Source organism: Labrus bergylta, chromosome 13 (assembly GCF_963930695.1).
Source record: "Labrus bergylta chromosome 13, fLabBer1.1, whole genome shotgun sequence".
Taxonomy (NCBI): Eukaryota; Metazoa; Chordata; class Actinopteri; order Labriformes; family Labridae; genus Labrus; species Labrus bergylta.
Window position 1 is genome coordinate 19926235 of NC_089207.1, and position 19751 is coordinate 19945985.

Genomic DNA, 19751 nt, shown 5'->3' on the forward strand with positions numbered 1-19751 from the left:
AATTAAATCAGAGGAGATGGTACTGGATCCTCATCCTGTGGGACATCTTACCCCTGTATGTATCCATGACAACATCTACAGGTATCTTGGTGAACAAGTTGATCATTTGTGTTCTTGTTTACAGCAAAGACTACTTCTTATAGACTCAGGGTGTTTGGTGTTGACCGTAAGGTTTAGGTTTTATCAGGCTGTGTTGGAGAGTCTCTTTAGGTACAGGGTGTCAGCATGGTACGGTAAACTTTCTGAGCTGAATGTTTGGCAGCACTTTGAGTCCCAAGACAAATTTCCCCAACAATAAAATGTATCGTATAGTGTACAATCAGTATCATCTCAAGGCAGTTTCGACCTGCTAAAGATTCCTCACAGGAAGTTTAAAAGTAAGGTTTGCTTTTTAATTTGGAGCTGTGCTGTCTGCATGCCAAATGGTTTTCACTCTGAAGGCATGTCACAGACGCACAGATTTAAATGTGTTTGACAAGTTCAGCACAGAGACCCTGAATCTATGGTCTGCAGAAACAATTAGTCCATAAATGCCATAACGTGCACAGAGCATGTTTGACATCCACGGCACTTTGAAGATGAACATCAGTGTGATTTGAATTTTAGAAAAGGTGACGTGGTGGGGTGTTTATTTTTTTAAAGAAATAGAGCTGTAAAAAGACCATAGAGCTGCGAGTAGTGGATTTAAACAAAATAAAGTAGGTTTCATATATATGGATTCTCACAGGAGTCTGATACAGGCCACATTTAAAAAGCTATGTAAACAAACAAAAAATATTTAGGCATTAAGGCTTGTCGTGTGAATGCAGCCAAAGTGACCCAAATCTGATTTGAAAAGATCCGATTCAAAGACTTTTCACACTGTCCTCAAAAAATCAGATGAGTCACATCGGAAGAAAAAAAACTATCAAGGTTACTTTTTACCTGCATTGTGAATGCAGCCTTTGTATTCTTATTGCTAGAGATTTCAGAGAACTTTAGATCTCTTTCTGTGTAAATCAACTTAGCCCTAAAGGCTAGTGGTTGGTAGTGGTTGGATGCCTCTGCTTGATTATTGGACTGATCTTCTGATCTTCCAAACCCTGCATCATGTAACCATTTCCTGAGTCTGTTTTTGAGTATTTCATCTGTTGCACTAGTCTGATAATCACAGGGAGGATGTTTCTTTGGAGTACCTCATGATCGCTGCATTACAAAGACAATTTCTTTCATTAAACATGGAAATCTGTTGGTCGTGTGGTTAGGGTGCAAGTCTTTAAAAAAGGGAGTCTTTGGTGGTCTATATCATATGGAAAATGTCTAATAATTGTTACTGAAAGGATTGTGTCTTCAGTCTTGCACTGTGAAATACAGTGATTCTCAACTTGTGGGGTGGGCCCCAGATGAGGGTCGGGTTGCCGTTGTCAGGGGTCATGTATTTGTGTTTCTTTTTAAACATGTTTGCTCTGTTCTGTTTCTTTGCTCTGTCTCGTGTTTTGTACTGTCTGAGAACAAAACTGATTGGTTGAAAAATATCAGACATTTGGGTCGACATTTCTCATGAAGGAGTTGATGGTGAGTCCTGAGGTCAAACCAGTGGAGAATACACTGGCAGTATATCCGAAGCCCTTCACTGTATAGATTCCCGTGTATATGTGAGCCAAAGTGTCTGTAATGTTTGTGTGAACCAAAGTTGTTTACCTCTTGCGAATTAAAAAAAAAAAAACAGACCTAAAATATTACCTAGCCCTTAAACACAACAAGCCTGTACTTGTGCAGCCATTTCTTTGTATGGAGACACCATCTTTTCCTTTGAAAGCGAGCACTCCACTTCAGTGCTGCACTTACCATCCAGTGGTCATGCTGTTACCTTTTCTCTGCCACCTCCTGTCTTGTCACAGTTAGCAGCACCTCTGGTAAAAGCTAATCCTCATGCTCTCACTTGCACATGACATCAAGCATTTATGGCCACTGCTGTCAGCGGACATGACAATGTGTTGTGTGCATGATTTAAAGTGGATACTGTGTAACACGTATTCCAAGCACCGCCTCGCTTTAAGACGGCTTTTATTCATTTTCTGGGTTCAAGTCTGTGAAGAAGCTACTGTTGTTAAAAAAACAATGCAGATTACATTTACATAAAGATAGTAAACAACACATTCATCTGTAAATCAGAAAGTATAAAAACCCACTGAGTACACAGATGTTTCATGCAACCACAATGTCCCTGCCTAACCTCGCTTTGGCTCATGATGGAGGCGAGTAAACACAAAATACAGGCCTGCATCTCAAATCTCCTAGCAACCACATCTGACACCATCATCATCATTATCATGTAAATCCAGCAGACAATCGCCTGGGCACAAAATCTGACTAAATATATAGCAACCAGGGTTCAGTTTAGGGCCATTTTGTACACTTTTATTGCTACCAACTGCCAGTGACAAACACAGGGGGTTTCATAGCTCTTAATACAATCACTTATCTGGATGTCAAGGTGCCAAAGATGCATTCAATGTGTGTTTTCTGAAATTTCTATGCAACATTTATTGGCACTGGATACAATAAGAGCTTACTTGTCTTCACAGGTTCTCAGAATAATGGTACTATTTGCATTACTAAAGCCCTTTGGCATGTGTTAGTATTACCTTGGGACATCTGATCATTTGTAATATTTGTAAAGGAGGTCTGTCAGAGGTCACAAACACAGAGGTCCTCTGATAATAGTAATCCAGTCTGACTTGGTATCTCGGTAATTTGGGTTTTCCTATTTTTTTCTGTTAAAGGTCTTTAAAGCTTTCTCTGCAAGAATTTCCATACATGGCTCTTGAACTGGGAGAGTCGTTGCAAAGAGAGCTGAGTTTTGTGTATTGAATGTCTGAGGTCATCACCCTATCTCTAAGGCTGAGCCCAGCCACCTTCTGGAGGGAACATATTTCAGCCACTTGTATCCGCGATCTCATTCTTTTGGTCACTACCCAAAGGTCATGAGGGTTGGGACCCTCACCTATCGACCGGTAAATTAAGAGCTTTGCCTTCAGGCTCAGCCCCCTCTTCACCACAATGGTCCGGCACAAGTCCTGCATTACTGCTGACGCTGAGCCCAATCCGTCTGTCAATCTCACAGTCTATCCTACCCTCACTCGTGAACAAGACACCGAGATGCGTAAACTTACTGACCTAAAGTGTTTCAGATAAGTTAAGACAGACTTAATTGATCCCCTTTGGGGGAAATTTGGATGTTCCAACAGTTAAAGAACGTGCAGTCCTGTGACTTGAACATGTTGGTATTTGTGAGTCTTGTTGACATGTCGGAAAGCATCACAAAGATTGCTTGTTGGATTTGATTGTTTCTATGGATACCCTTGAGATAAAAACAGCTGCCAGCTTTCTGCTGTCTCAAATAGACAAGAGCAGTTAATTGGAATGCTACATTGACTTAAATAAGTGTGATGGAAAGACATACAGTGATGGGAAAAACATATAGTAGCATATAAAAGGAACTAGAGCCTGGTTTGTTTGACACCTCTGTCCATGATAATCTGAAGCTCCAACAATGTTCAGCCCTCTGTGGGATCAACTCCACTACAAGTTGCTCCATCTCTCATGGGGCAAGACCACCATGTCATTATGACAGTGGAGACTCTGCCTCTCCACCGAGGCCTGATCCCTGCAGCTTAACAGTAAAATCCTGTCACACTATTACGACGTGACCACATGACTTTGCTTCTCATGCTGCTTCTCGTCCTTAAAAGGCATCTACACATGAATGGAACAACCACCCATAGCGGGTTTCTTTTTTTATTACTTTTGGATGCATCCACTAGTCATGTAAAGCTAACAGACATCCCAGTGCCCTTGACGTTCACCCCTCCTAACGATAAATCTCTAAATCTCCAGCTGCCATGATATCTTGTAAATAAAGCCTGTCGTAGTGAGAGAATGCAAAAAGCAAAGCTGTATAGTTTCATGATATATCACTCTAATGGATTCTAGGATTAGTCATGGCATGCTATGACCTCAGTGGTTTTGTTCTTGGTTGGTTTTCATACAAAGACAACAAGACTTTGGATTATTCTCTAAGGGCGCACTCACCCTAGGCATCTTCTAAAGTCCAGTTCGTTTGACTAGTGTGAGTGCTCCAATCTGTGCTAAAATACGGTACACTTCCTTTGCCCTTGGACACTTTGAAGAGGTGTGCTTCAGCACGGTACGGTTCATGCACAAGCACATTTACGGGAGAACTTTGCTCGTGTGAGTGCACCTTAATTTGGCAAGAAAGTTCTAGCAGAACACAATTAAGCCATTTATATCTCCTACATACTGATGGTGGGCCTTTATTTTGACATATTTGACATCAGCACTTACAAAGTCCCTACCTTGAAAGTAATTCAAAGAGCTCAGGAAATCACAAGTTGGCCATCACATGGGTGGATTTATAGAGCCAACTTTGGCCACAAAGACACACACACTGCTCTGTTTATCATCAGGTCACTTTATGTCACATTGGACAAAAATCTGATTTTAGCACCTTCTCAAAAACAGTCCCTTCCGGCAGACTAGAAGAGAAGGGTCAAAGTTGGAGACTTTTTTTTAATAAACCTTTGATCATTTTTGGGAGTTTTTTCTATGCACAACAACAGACTGTTGAGGTTGTCCAGGCAATTCAAAATGTTGCCTCCTCTGGGCCTTCATTTGGAAGTATTATTGGGCATGCAGGTAGGAGAATGCATGGTATAAAAATATTATCAGTTAAATTTTTAAAGGTGCTCATCAATATCTTAATTAATCCATGAGTCCTGGTGAGGAGAAAACCTCAAAATGATGAACCAATGGTAAATGATTCTTATCTCTTTGCCATTTATGTACAATTTAGGAAATTGGTCTTGTGTTTGCACTTTACTGACTCTTTTTCTTATTATTACTATTTTGAAGGGTAGCTCTGTTTTTTTTTCTTTTAAATGCATCCAAAAAATCCTCTAAAATAGATTCAAAAATCCAGGATACACTACCCACAGCGGAGTATAAACTCCAATGATTTATACACATGAAACTTCAAGGCGATGTGAACGTTCCTGGTTTGCACTGGTTTACTCTGATCTTTAATGTTGGGTTGTTCCCGCTCTAGTTGCACCCTGAATGAGCAGCATGGCTGTGCACAGGACACCCACTGATCCATATGCAGGAGTATATTGCTGTTTTGTGTGTTTATCCCCAGAAAATCCAATGGAAAAACACAACTAATTTATAATCTGAAGATACAAACGCTTCGATTTCTATCATCATCTTTCCATATATGCTATGACAAGAACAATGGATGTCATGGAAAGGCCACGTCACCCCAGGGAACACGTCTCTTTCATTCAATTTGCTTCAAAAGGTTTCTATCATTGGGACTGTGGATTCACTCGACCTTGGTGGTGAATCAGATGAGCATTCAGGTTGGTTTACTTTTTAAAACATTCATTCACTGTCCAGCAATTATTTATCTGCCTCCGCACCCGATGAGAAATAATACCGCTGTTAACATTTTCTGCTGAACAAGACATGGGTTATTTACACAGACTCTAAATATTGTAGATAAACGGAGACATTTGTGAAGCCGAGCATCCCCCTGAAGGCAAAGGATTATGGGAGTTTATTTGTTTGGCTTTGCTAATGATGTAGAGCCGGTAATGTCTGGAACAAAAGCCCAGGACATTGCACAATAATTCAAATCAAAGTTCTTAAAGCGGGGCCGGTAGAGCACATTTATCCCCTGGTTTGTTGAAACACAATGAGTTATAATTGCAAGAAAGTTAAGTCCTGAATGTAGATGTGTGTTTGTTTGTTAGGGAGTGTTGGAGGGGGTGATGTGTACGAGTTGTACTCTGTGTTTACACATTATTTAAACAGGAATCACGTCTTTGACTTCTACTAGGAAGCTTTTTTTTTTTTATAAAGAGGTGAGTCCAGGGAATAATCCCAGACAGACAGGAAACTGTTTGCACAAGAAGAGCAGACATGATGTCTCTGGTGTACTTAGGTCGTCTTGTCTTTGGATTAAAGGCTCAATTACCTTTTCAATGTGTCTTTGTGTGATTTGGTGTGTGTTTGTTGTTAACTTAGAAGCAACTGAAAAAGGCGGAAATCTGCAAGCCTTCCACTCCATGCAACACTATGAGCTAGTTAGTCCTACTGTCTAGTTTGAACCATGGGAGAATTATCTCACGTAGCAGCACCCGTCTGATGGCAGACACACCATTTATAAATGGACAAACACTTGGTTTACATTGTTAAATGGTAACAGTTTGTGCAGGTATTACTTGGTTCAGTTTGGAAAAAAAGTTCATGTTTTGATGAAAAAAAAGACACTGATGAACAGTGACAGTGTGATGACAGCGTCGATATTAACTTGTTGTACAACTGTACATCCTCGAGATGAGCAGCACTTTGTTTTACAACTTTTTCCATTTAGCTTAACTAAAGATATCTTTGTCAGGAAACCAAGGTAGCAGTTTGACTTTGGTCGGCATGTCATTTTTTTTGTTAGGACTATTTTCTAATGTAGACATTATGGGGAGGCAGTAGCTCAGTCCATAGGGATTTGGGTTGGGAACCGGAGGGTTGCCGGCTCAAGTACCGTTGCGGACCATAATATGGAAGTTGGTCTAGTAGCTGGAGAGGTGCCAGGGCACATCCTGAGCACCACCATGGTGCCCTTAAGCAAGGCAACAAACCCCCAAACACTCTGGTGCACTCCCTGCATAGTCTGACATCTGTCCACCAAAGCATGTCCACAGGTCCTGTTTGTGCATATTTGTGATTCGGGCCTATGTGGACAATACTCAAGCCCTAAGGAGCTTTAGGATTTTGCAAGGTTCCTGATATAATACGTCACATTGCTCTTTGTTGTTTATTCTTCTTTCTCTTTCTCGCCACGTCCACAGATCGCTAAGACTCAACTTCTACTGACCAACACATGATGAATGACTGTCCTCACAACCTGGTGGACAATTACACACAGCGCTCACCTAATGGCTTGTTCACCTGTTCATTTGGGAGATTCATGGGTCACCTGGCAAATCAGACCTCCAGACTCACTAAAAAGATGAATGAAAGACTCGAAAAGAAGGACTTGTGTTTTTTAACAAATCACTGCTTGGGACTCAAAGTTAGACGAGGTGGCTGTTTCCAGAAATATAAATCTCATCACAAATTGCAAACTGATCACCAGATATTTATGATGTCAGGCATGAAGAAGGTGTCTGGAAAAAGTGCGGCCATCCTATAATTTGGTCAACAAACACCTCCGGCACACTGCCTCTTTATCATGCGGTGTGGGTCATTCATTTCACAGCTGTCATTCTGTCCTTTTCCCTCCTTTCAGTGAGAAGCCTCCGGGACGAGCTACAACCTTGAGCCACTTTGGAGAGTTGTAGACTTTGTCTGTCACCTTCAAACTCCACTTCCCATCGCAGATACGTACGAGGCTACGGGTGACCTTATCCCCCCCACCCCCCCCTTACTGCATGCAGGCCCATGGGAGGAAATAACAAGCTGTTGGTAGGTAGGCTGATGTATTTCTAAGTGCTCTGAGAGGATGTGCAGGTCACTCTGCAAGTATAACTGTTATTGATCACTAGTGTGTGTGCTCACCCACCCACAGGGGACTACACACCTACACAGGTTGGTAAACCGCAATATCTGATGTGTTGTCCAACTGCAGAAATATATAAGACTCCTCTGAATATCTACATTAGAGAAAAAATCCAAAGTCCACATGTATCCTCAGATTTTTACCAATTATTACAAATTTAGACTTTATTACTCTTCTCCCATGCTAACGGATTTTTAATATTGTAGGATCCGTATAAATATGTATATGAAGTTGCGATTAAGACTATAAAGGGCCTTCCGGATAGGACGCAGTGGCCGCTGCAAGCTGCTCTCAAACCCATTCATCGTCTATGTTGTAATTTGCCACACAGTTGGATCTATTATAACTCTGAGATCTTTCTAAAAGCTGCTGCTTGTTGGACAAGTTTGACTCTTCATTCACATTCTCACCTCTACACATTGGACCAGACACTGTGTTAAAAGGTGTGATTTTTATGCTGTCAGTTTTGAGAGGTTTAAGAAATGTTAACACTCCCTAAATTCCGATGTGGGAAGGTGTCAGGGGAGGGGCTTTCAGTTGCTGTTAGACAAACTGCCAAAAAATAAGTTTGAGGTTTTCTGAGGCCCTGAAATGGCTGACAAGATGCATGAACTAAAAATAATCGGAGAAATCGTCTCCTACAATATGACTTTTCTTTAAATACCTCTCAGTTTTCTTTGCAGGTGATGGAACACGCATTAAAGCTTGATGCTCTAAATGTGTGCAATCAGCTCTTCTTTCTCTTAAACAGATGCTTAGGATAAATTCAAATCTAGTTTTTAAAATGAAAAAAACAAGGAAATTGAAATGTAAGGCTTACTGTACTACATTCAGAGCCGATTTTGAGACCAAAACAATGGCTCTCTTTAGACACACCTCCTTCATCCCTCAGCTCCCCCTCCCCCTACTTGTTTCACTTCCAGGTTTCTGTAAGGCAGCGAGAGCAGCAGACTAGTGCTTTTACAACGACCAATTCAAGTCACCATAAGCATTTCAAAGTTGATTTTGTCGTTGAATGTTTTTCAGGAAGTCTGTTGAGATACAGCGACCCTGAGTGGGCGGGGTCGTCTCTCTCCTCCCCCTTGTGGTGGCATGGCTAACGGTTGGAGAAAACAAAACAGGGTTGAAATATGTTTGACCCTCTGAGTGAAACATAAACAAACAAAGGAAGTGCCGTCCTGTCAATGGTAACACGAAGCTGAGAACAACAAACCCAGAGGGAGTTTGACTTCACTCTTTTTTTTTTAGTCTTTACAATAAATTAAGATAGGACATATTCGATTTTTGTGGTATCATAATTAGGAATATCACAGATTATACATTTTAAGAAAAGATGACACAACAAGTTAAGTTTTAATTTGTGAACCACTTCACTCAAAATCACCAAATTTGTATTTTTAGATAATTGTTAGCAAGTATTTTTCTGCTTATTCTTGGGATTTGTATGCCTTTATTTAGAGATATGACAGTGGATAGAGTCAGAACTCAGGGAGACACAGAGAATATGGGGAATGACATGCGGGAAAGGAGCCACAGGTCGGATTTGAACCCGGCTTGTCCGCTTGGAGGACTTTAGCCTCTTTGCACAGAGACGAGCACACTAACCACTATGCTCCCACTGCCCCCTACATATTTCTTTGACTGAAAATTTGACTCGTCATAAAAATCTGACAATTCAAAAGTCTTGAACTAAAGCATGTCACTGACGAGCACAGTGTAGAAAAGTTTCCCTCTTGTAGTTGCTTAAGATTACATTTTAATTAGTAATTAAAAATATAAAACATCAGCAGAAAGTCAAAGTGTCAAACCCACAAGAAAACAACATGTACACAGCTCAATCATTTCTACATGCTTTACGCCCACACACACAACCTGCAAACACACACCTCCAAATGCACACATATCATTATTCATGACAGCCCACAGCAGTGTGAAGTCGGTGCGTGCTCGTATTAACATGTATGAACTCAAACACCCCTAAAGCATATCATCCTCTGTAATCACAATGCGGCGGTGCATCAGGAGATTTGTTCACACACACACCGCTGATAGAATTCACCACTGGCTGCAACAACAATTCATCCTGAGAGACTGTGAACTCCCGCCTTTATGTTAACACCTCTACTGGCTTTCCTTCCCCAACAATCACTCACTTCCTTGTCAGTGCAGTTTAGATATCAGTGCTGCTTTAAGGTCTGGCAAGCTGTGAGAACTGCTTCATGTTTCTATTTTTTTTTACATCAAGGCTAGAACTATGTGGCACCTTGGCTCTGTGAATCCCAAATTTTGTCATTAAGATCAAATATAAACATGTGCAGCAGACAGTTCAGCATCACAGGCTAAAACCAATTGGAGATTATTAAATGATAATTTGAGTTTTTAAAACCTGGAAACTTTATTTGCAAATGTACAGGCTTAACTAAGTAATAGAAAAATAAGTTATTAATTTACTCCAGAAGATGACTTCTTCCTGCAGCGACACATCAGTCTTTAAAGGGGACATATTCTGAAATATCCTCTTTGACAGTGTTTTTATATTTGGGTAACCTGAGTGTCTACTGACCCACAAAATGTGAAACAAACCCATCCAGTCCTTTGTTTGTGGTCTGCATAAGTCTTATAACACAGAGAAAAATGTTCAGTTTCAGATGTGCTCTCCTATCACAGTGGGATTCTGGTAAAAAAAATGAATAAAATCCCCTCCCCTCCCTTAATATCTCCACCCATGGACTCCACCCCCAGCCTAGATCCAAACTTTAGTGCAGGTCCGCCATTTTTATGGAGTGATGTCTTCTGGGAAAACTCAGGGGGGGGGGGGGTTCATTGCATTTAAAGAGACACACACACCAAAACGGAGCATTCTGAGAGAGCTGGTTTATACAGGGTCACAAACCTCCTCTGGTGCTTAATTCATGTTATATTTTGACCACAGCACAGATGTTTCATTTAGACCACAGAGGACTGTTTGAAAAGGTAGAAAAGGGGGATAACATGTCCTCTTTAATTGTTCCAAAATAATCCCAAACAGTGACTACGGCCTTCACTGGAAGTACCTTTGCACAATCCTGTATCGGCAGCTGTTGAAATGTGAGGGTTGAATTTATCTCTCTCTCTTTAATTTAACTTTTAGCCATAACGGGTTCACTTTGCTTCTTATTCATCTAGAGAAGTTTTTATCTGAACATGTGAATTCAGTACTCAAACAGGATTTGTCCTGAACCATCAAAGTGACCGTGCAGACAGACTTTATTCTTACATGGTCTAAATAAGTTCTAACACGTTTAAAAATTCTGTGGTGGTGGGATGTGTTGTGCCCCGGGGATACTGCATGTTGCAGGCTCTCACACAGTGTGATGCTACGTGCAGGAGCAGATGGCTATTGAAAGACTTGTGCATGACAACTAGTCACTCTCCGTCTCTCTCTCTCTCCGCTGTATCTTGTTCCTCTCATGCCTCAGTGATCATGGGCGCCTGCAGTAGCTTATGAGCTAATCATCAGAGCAAAAACACTGGACATTGATCTAATTTAAGCCCTTGTTGGGCAACAAGAGCCTGGAGGAGACAAAGAGAGTGAGAATCCACGGAATGTGCACATCTTGGCAGATCATTATGGAAACATCTGCTCGCTTCCTCAGCATCAAGGCGAGGCATTCATGTGCAAACACTGAGTATAAAGAATGTGTACTTGAATATGATAAGGGTAATATCAAACACTATGGCAGTCAAATATATAAAAAAGGCTTTTATTGAAAAACAGAAAAATCCCCTTCAGTGTGAAAAACTGACTCAAGAGCGTGATCAGATTTCTCCAGAGACGTTCTGATCGATTATTCACGTGCCCTCGCTCCCTCGCTGTTGGCCATTTCCTTTAAACGGCAGAGAAAAGAACCACTAGAGGCTGGTGGATCACACACAAAATTAATAAACCCTCAGAGGCCGTTGTATAAGCTATGCACTTGCCCCCTAAGCACAAGGAGACATTCATCTCATCCCCTCCCTTCTGTGTGATCTCTTAATGACAATGAAACAGGCCTGCAAGAATTCAAGCAATTTTCTAAATTGATTTTCCTCCTCGGACGATTTACTTTGTCGTTAGACCGTCATTCATAACTTTTCAGGGGATTTAACACGAGCCTCTCTGTGGGAGTCTGTGTAATTCAGCAGCAGTGTGAAATGTACACTCAGTCACTAACACAAGCGCTTATAGTATCCAGTGCTTTAGTGTTTTTTTATGTGTTGCTCCAAATGGCTTCATTTGGCAGACTATGCTCTGAAGTCATGTGCCACATCAGCAGAAACATGTCCCTCACTGTATGTGTGTGTGCAGTCCTGCACAGCGGGAGATCCCAGGCATACGAGTGCTTCCAAGTTACGCTTGGAACATTTGTGGTCAGGGGCAAATTATCGCCTCAATTTCTAACAAATACGATGCATCGACATGACCAAAAACCGCCCTCTAACAACATATTATTAAAAGCCTCTGGAGATTTGCTGTGATGTGGTTTAAAATGCACATATGACACTGGAGCTGGGAGTCTTACTTAGCATGCTATCGTCTGATAACTGTTAGAAAACCTCCAAAGACGCCTCACAAGCTGTCTTGTACCATTTCTCAAGACGTGGCATGAGTGTGGCAAACCATGTTTTGATTGACATCAGCCTGGCTCCACACACAATTGTGCAAGTGACAGTCAGCGAAGTGTAGCCCCAAACAGTGTGTTTGAGTCTTCTGAGTCAGAATCAGAGGAAGTAGAAGCCCAACTGGTACCTTAATTACGAAACACCTTTCCCATGTTACAGTATACAGGATACGCTTGCAATACCAGCTGTGACATCACTTGTTTATCCAGAGCTGTCGTCATATTGCTGATAAAATGCGACTGTTAATGCAATGCTAAATGTGCTTCATACTTTTAGATGCCTTCTATTCTATGCCTAAGACTCTAACGTGCACATTAAGAAGACGATTGTGGATTTGTGTTTGCAATGTTTTTAAAATGTCCTTCACCATGTGTGCAAATGTACTGATACATGTGTTTGCCCAGTGCAAGACCTGAAACTGCATGTATTTTCCAGTTTGTAACAGCACAAGGTGGGTTGTTGTGACCTGCGTTTAGAAACCAGCGGAGGAGAGCTACCCGAACATGAAGACAAATGGGGTGCAATAGGAAGAGGCTGGCAGGCTCGCTGACGGCTGGACCGCTCGATAGGAAGAAAGATGAGGAGACACTGTTCAATAAAGCAGCCGGGCCCTGCCAGGCAAAGGGCTCCCCACGGGGATCACCAGGGATGAGAGAAACAGAGAGCAGGGACCAGCGGGGAGGAGTGGAGGAGTGAGGTGGCAAAAGTAGGAGAGAACACAGAGTGACTGAGGGGACAAAAAGCCAGCACAAGCTGAGAGAGGAGGAGGGAGGTTGGTGATAAAATCCTGAATGATTTAGATATTGGGTGGGATGTGTCATGCACACACAGGGAACCAGATGTTTTTCTCTCTGATCTTAACCATGCAAACACAAATACAACAATGTTAATGACGTCCTGTGAGAAGTGCCCCTTCTTTCACAGTTCTATGTGCCAGAGGGGGCAACATACCTACCTCGTGACATCTCACCTGATCTTGCGTGATCTCACAGGGAAACAATTGTACACAAAATTGACCCTGACAACGACCTGCTGATGTGATGATTTCGAAATACAAAGACAATCAAGCCTGCATGAGCACAGGTTCGCTAGCTGAGATTGTTACATTTGTTGTAATAGAAGGCCAATAATTAGGCAAGCTCGCACAAGTTAACCGCCTGTGTTTGGTGCCTGCCTGTCCAACAGGAAGCAGGACTAACTCCGCGCCGCTCTTTTTCCTAAGTTGCTCCTGAAGCGGGTGAAAGCGAACCCAAAGTTGACTTGTTTCAGAACAAGCTTTATCTGCTTGGTGTTTCACCTCATGATGACTATATATTTTTTTCTTTGCTGATGCGCCTGCCATATTCACCAGTCTGAATGGCGTCCAATTGCTGAGTTGTATCCACTCCCACTCCCACACTCATCTGCGTAATTTGCTGGGGGAAAAAACACATCCAATCCCAACCCTCTGAGTCTCTGCAGACGCAGTCACCCCAACACATCTGACAGTTATTTACTGCTCCCCTTTACCTCCAGTAACCTGGGCTGAACATTGCTATTGACCACCATCCCAAACCAGGTTGCTCCTCTGATTCTCAGGATGGCGCAGTCAGGTATAGATCAGGGTGGAAACTCACAAAGTCTCAACCCAGCTTCAGAGTATGAGAGAAGAAATGGAGGAAGAGGCCTAATTAAAACTCAGAATCACTGGTATCCCTGCAGTATTGTTGCTGTAGCTGCAGAGACCTGTGAAAGATTAGTCTCCACTGGTGTCAGTTTACATCTATATACGATAACTGGAGGGAAGGATTTGGATGTGGTCATCAGCCTTAACACCAGGCTCAGCTGAATATCTGCTCCCTGAGCTGTCACACACTCCGCAGGGTTTTTGTGCTTGTTCTGCCCTCATAAACCTGTTTATTGAATTTCGATGGTAGGCATAAGGCTGTTGTTTTTCCCCCATATTCTTGTCAGACCCCGGAGACAGGAAATAAAACGAAGGAGAAATGGTTCAGAACCTCTCAGTGATTGCATGGGACTGGCCTGCTCTGCTGGCTGAATGGCTCGCCTTATAAATGCCATGTTTTGGCTCTGGTTAGCCAGGTGTAATTAGGGTTAAATCCCGGGCTGTCACTCAGATTGTCGTTTACGGCCACTAAAGGGGACATCTCCTGTGCTGAGGAGCACAGGTCTGCCACTCCAATCAGCTTTATGATGCTGGGGCCTGACAGATAAGCAGAGGCCAGGCGGAGGCACAAAATGTGTGGAGGAGCAGGAGGGGGATGTGTGCTTTCAATGAGATAATTAATGCAACAATAAAAGCAACTTCAGAAACAGGATGAGTTATAAAAACAATCCATTGTAATACTGCCCTACAAAGGCAAAAGACTTTAAGTCGCCAGAGTGTAGAACTGAGAAAAATGACTTTAAAGTGTTTTTGTTGTCCAGCCAAATGAGTTGCAGGCAGAATATTCAAAATGTGGCAATTATTTGTCTTTTTAATCAGGTTATTAATTTACATAAAAATCTTGAGCTTAAACATGACCTTTGACCCTTATTTGGAAGTTAAGGTACTCTGCCGTTGCATTGCCTGTACAATAATAAGGGGTAATGCCAAGGCAAAAGGCATTAACTTCCATTTGTTAGCTCCCTTGGTTGCTGATCACTATATCAAATCAGTATATGATAAATAATGATAACATATACATGAAATCTAGTGATCATGGCACAATTAAGTGCTTGTTGACAGATAGTAAAACAAAGGCATAACGCCTTAACTCCACTGCAGTTAAACAGTAACTTCACTTTGATCCACAGCAAAACAAAGGCAGAAGACCTTAACTCAGTTTGAGAATTCCGGAATGCTGCAGTTCAAAGGCAAAGACCCTGATGAGTGAAGTTACTGGACTCTGCCTTGGTTTCTCCAGGGCTTTTGGAAGTTAAGGCAAATACAACCTACTATTTTCTCAAAGGAACAGCACAATTGACTCAAGATATCTGTCCACATGATAAAGCACATCTGTAATGTTCCAAAAATGACAAAAACTTATTTTAGAAAAAATTGAAGTTACTGCCTTTTGCCTTTGTAGGGCAGAATAGTTCACACACGGAATCACAAACCCCATTCTGAAATAGCTATGTATTTGAGTAGTCACTTTTGTATTTCTACTTTAAAATGACACTTTCAAGAGGTACACACAAATATACATCCTATCATTACAAGTCGTACACGTCTGCCATAAGCCAAAGAACAAGCAAGACGTGCTCGGCTGATAATCATGACATGGAACCATCTGGAAGTGAAGTGAGGAAGGGTTTTGATTAATTGGGAACATCTGGCTCTTTGAGTAAAAATAAAACTTTCTTACAACATGTTAGCTGAAATGATGAACAGAGGACAGCGCTGTGGTTTGGCGTCTTCACTTGATTGGCTGGGAGAGAATTACTTTTTTTTAGCAGTTGGGAGAGTTTTGGTACCAATTAGGCAGTTAAGAAAATGTAAAGGAGCAATATGTAACTCTGCCACCTAGTGTTTAAAATGGGTACTGCAGTCCAAATTCAAAACATCAGAGAGCGCTGTCTCCCCCCCGCCCCCTCCTCTCTAGAGTTGATGCTCACGCAGGTTACCATGTGGTGGACACTGAAGCTTCAGTGTTCAGCCAGCTCTGACTTTTACACATTCATTCTAACCCTCATGTGGAAGGCCCAAACTTGACTCTTGAGATCTCATCATATCAGAAGGACTCAGTGATGAAGTGACACAGGCCTGTCTGCACACTTCAGTGGATAAAACCTTAACAACCTGATAATCTTCAGCCGCCTTCATCGTGACTCCTGCCAGAAGATTCTAAAAAACGCCTCAAAGAAAATATAACAGATTTTAAAATTAATATATAATGTCAGATTTTGGGGGAAAGTAGCTGATGTCTTTTCTTCTAACGATGACTTCAGCGTCAACTCAGGCGGCCAAAATATCTCCAGTAGCACCGGGTAGCTGCGATGGTGAGGGTCTGATTCGTCACCAGCGGCCCAACTTAATTAGAGAAATGTCACATGTTCCTCTCCTCCAGCAGACAACAGCCCGGCCCACCAACCGTGATATAATATTGTTAACCGATCAAAATAGCTGACCTCATTAAAATTTTTCTAGACGTCTCATGTCATCAGCTCCAGGTTTTCGTCGGGGGCCAAGGCATGCTGCTTCACTTTTACACTTTTCTTCCCCCTCATAAAGTGCAGCAGAGGTACCTGCAGGAAGAAGAAATCCAGAAACCTGTGATATGTGACCTGTAAGTGTCACATCCAAAGTGCCCCTTTTCAGAAATCGACTTGCACCCTGTCATGACTCCCTGTCTCCCCCTGTGAAGAGCCAATGGTATTTTTCTCTGAATGTAACCTCGTTGCCTGTGAGCTGTATTGAAATAATGATTCTGTGGCTTAAGAGGAACATTTTCTACCGTCTGAATGGAGGTTTGACGTTTTGGCTGGAGCTTGACTTACTTTATTAGGCCGTACCAACTTTTAAAAAGTGAGAATAAGATAGCAGAAGTGTTGGACAAGCACTGAAATTATAACTAAATATATTAACTTATTAACTCCAGAACAGTATGCTGACGTGTCTTTGTGTGTTTGATTAGACAGCCACTCCAATCAGGATAATGTCCTTTCTGTATCTAAGAGGACCAGGTAATCTAAAACATACATTAAAAGGCTTAACAAAGAGGGCAATACAATCTGGAATATAAAACACACAGGTTTATAAGATACAGATTGTTTTTGTGTCCCAGAGAAAAGGGAAATGTTCCTGCCTGGTGACTTCCATCATTCAGCCCTTTAAAATTGACTAGTTGTCTTTAATTGAGGAGTCATTTCAATCAAGCAAGCACTCTTAGAGGTTTATTAACCTAACAGTATACCACACTTTATTCGTTAAATGACAGATTATGACTGAATGAAGCAGAAAAGCTGTTAAAAAGTGTCCTCGCCAGCCTCGTCTGCGACACTTTGTATGCAATGACGCAGTCCCATTTCAAATCTTTACCCCTTCCCCTCGTTTGTCAGCGTCATTTTGCCCCTCAGAACAGAATTACAAGAGGTAGTGGTGAAATCTCCTCCTATGAATGAATGAAATGGGATGACCCTTCAGAACCATGATACGTTATCAGTGGTCCTTTAAGACCTTACTGTAAAGGCATTCTGGGAGATTTCTCACCACACTCGGTTTTGGAGTATGCCTCTGTGGAATCTGTTTAAAGGGCCATGTAGTCCAAACTCTTTACACTCACACTATTATTATATTATATATAATATATATAATATTTACACACTATCCTACACTTCCATTCCAACAAGAATCAGGACACACAGACGTGAACGTGCATAACGTCGGGGTGGGTATATATTTACAAATTCAAATCAGGGTGGCTCCGATCGACTTCCGAGCAGATCAGGGAGGTTAAAATAACTCTTAACACACCTCACACTACAGGGGACAGGCAAGATAATCTGGCCTTTGCTGACTTTGGTCAGAAGGGGGGAATCGGGCCCAAAAACGGCTCGATTATTTTGTAGTGTGTACCAAGCTTAAGTCAAAAAGTACATTAAAATCAGTTGGGGATTATTCTTCTTGAGATAAGTTGACTTTATGGAGAATATATAGCACCCCGGTTAACCTCTAAGTACTGACAAAGTCAGACATAAACTTTTGACCTGGGGATCATTTAGAGAATGACTCAAGCACCTGTTTTCACACCATAAGGTTTACTATAAAGGGCGCCACGCAGGCCGGAGAAGAATAGTGGAAATCTGAGCAGTTTGCTCTCTGATAGAGGGCTTAAGGAGTCACTGAGGTGTGTAAAACTCACCTTGCCTAGCATCTGCTCTCCACGTAAAGCACAGAGCTCATAAAGTGGATCTTTTGTCAGACAGCCCCGGCCTGTCCCAATGAAAAGGGAACCTTAGTGCTGCCGTGCAAAGCGCGAATGTAATTCAATCTGGACGCCACATCGGCTTTTATGTCTGGAAGCCGACAGTGAACACATCTGCAGGTTCCATCTCTGTGTAGCGCGGCATAATTTGTTTGTCATTACGGGCTTGGCTTTCATCTGTGGGTTATGTGTGAGCGCTTCTGGCAGCTGCAGCTTGCCTCTGCATTAATGGACTGTTCACAGCCTCATCTCCAGATGCCGCCCGGATCCTGTGACCCTATCTGGCATGCAACTGTCCTTTCTGATGTCATTTTGGGATAATTATAGAAAAAAAAGAGTAAACACAGCGCCCTTCACTGTGTGAGAAAACAGGAAAGACAAATTTCCCTGAGTCAGGAGTTTTTTAGCGGGACAGTGGGAGAGAAGGGATGGACTCAATGTCACAAGTCTTTAACCTTGTCTCTAACCTAGCGGCAGAACTCATGCTGTCAAAGCTCATTAATTGAATTCATTTTCAGTTTTTTAGGGGGTTGCAGTTATTTAACCGTCTTGACGGATATTTCTCAAATTAACAATATGAAAGGTCACATATTATCCTCATTTTTACAAATTTAAATAAGTCTCAGAGTTCCCCAAAACATGTGTGAAGTTTCTTGTTCTAAATCCACTCTGATCCTGTATTTGTTCATGCCTATAAACCCCTCTTTTTCAGCCCTGCTCAGAACAGGCTGTTTCTGTGTCTGTACCTTTAAATGTAAATGAGCTGTGTCTGACCACGCCCCCTCTCTGGAAGGGCTTGGGTGTCTCAGGCTTTCTCGCTCCTCCGGGTAGCCAAATCTCTGGAGTTTTTCAGGAGATTTCTGTATGTGTGCAAAGGGTTAGTGAGAAGGCAGACTCAGAGGGCAGAACAAATACCTAGCTGTGGAAGTGTCACCCACCTGGGGGAGGGGTTACTGCCCTTTGTGATGTCATGAAATGAAAATTTTCAAACAGCCTGTTTGAGCACACATTTTCTGAAAAGTGAAGCAGGCAAAACACGGAGAGGATGGACTTTTCTCATTACTGGGGGGTTTGTAGACAGACTAGGGACACATATTAGTGTTAGAGAAACATGGTGTAGTGCATTTTGCATAATATGTTCCCTTTTAGAACAAGTTAAATGGTAAGCTAACAATGCTATCCTTGTTGTAATTTCTGAAACTGCAGGAAGTGTGAACCCATCCACAAAAATAAGTCAGAATAACTGAACGAACGGAATAAGTTCTATAAAACATATGGAGCCAGTTTGGTCATATTACTCAGAAGATTTGTTTTCTATGTAACCAGCTGCAGCAGTGCCTTGTGGCCCATCAGCTGTGCTGTGGTGGTTTAATATCCAATATTTATCTAATTACCCTTTTAATCACTGATAATGCCTTTCCCCACACTGTGCCAAGACTCAATCAGTGTAAACGCTGAGTCGTCTGTCAGGCAGTTTAAAATTCAAACATGATTGTTACTGTAGTGTTGACAGAACATTGCAAAGGACAAGTGAGCAATATGGTTTCTGCAAGTAGAAGGGGTTGGGTAGGAAAGCTCAACAATAC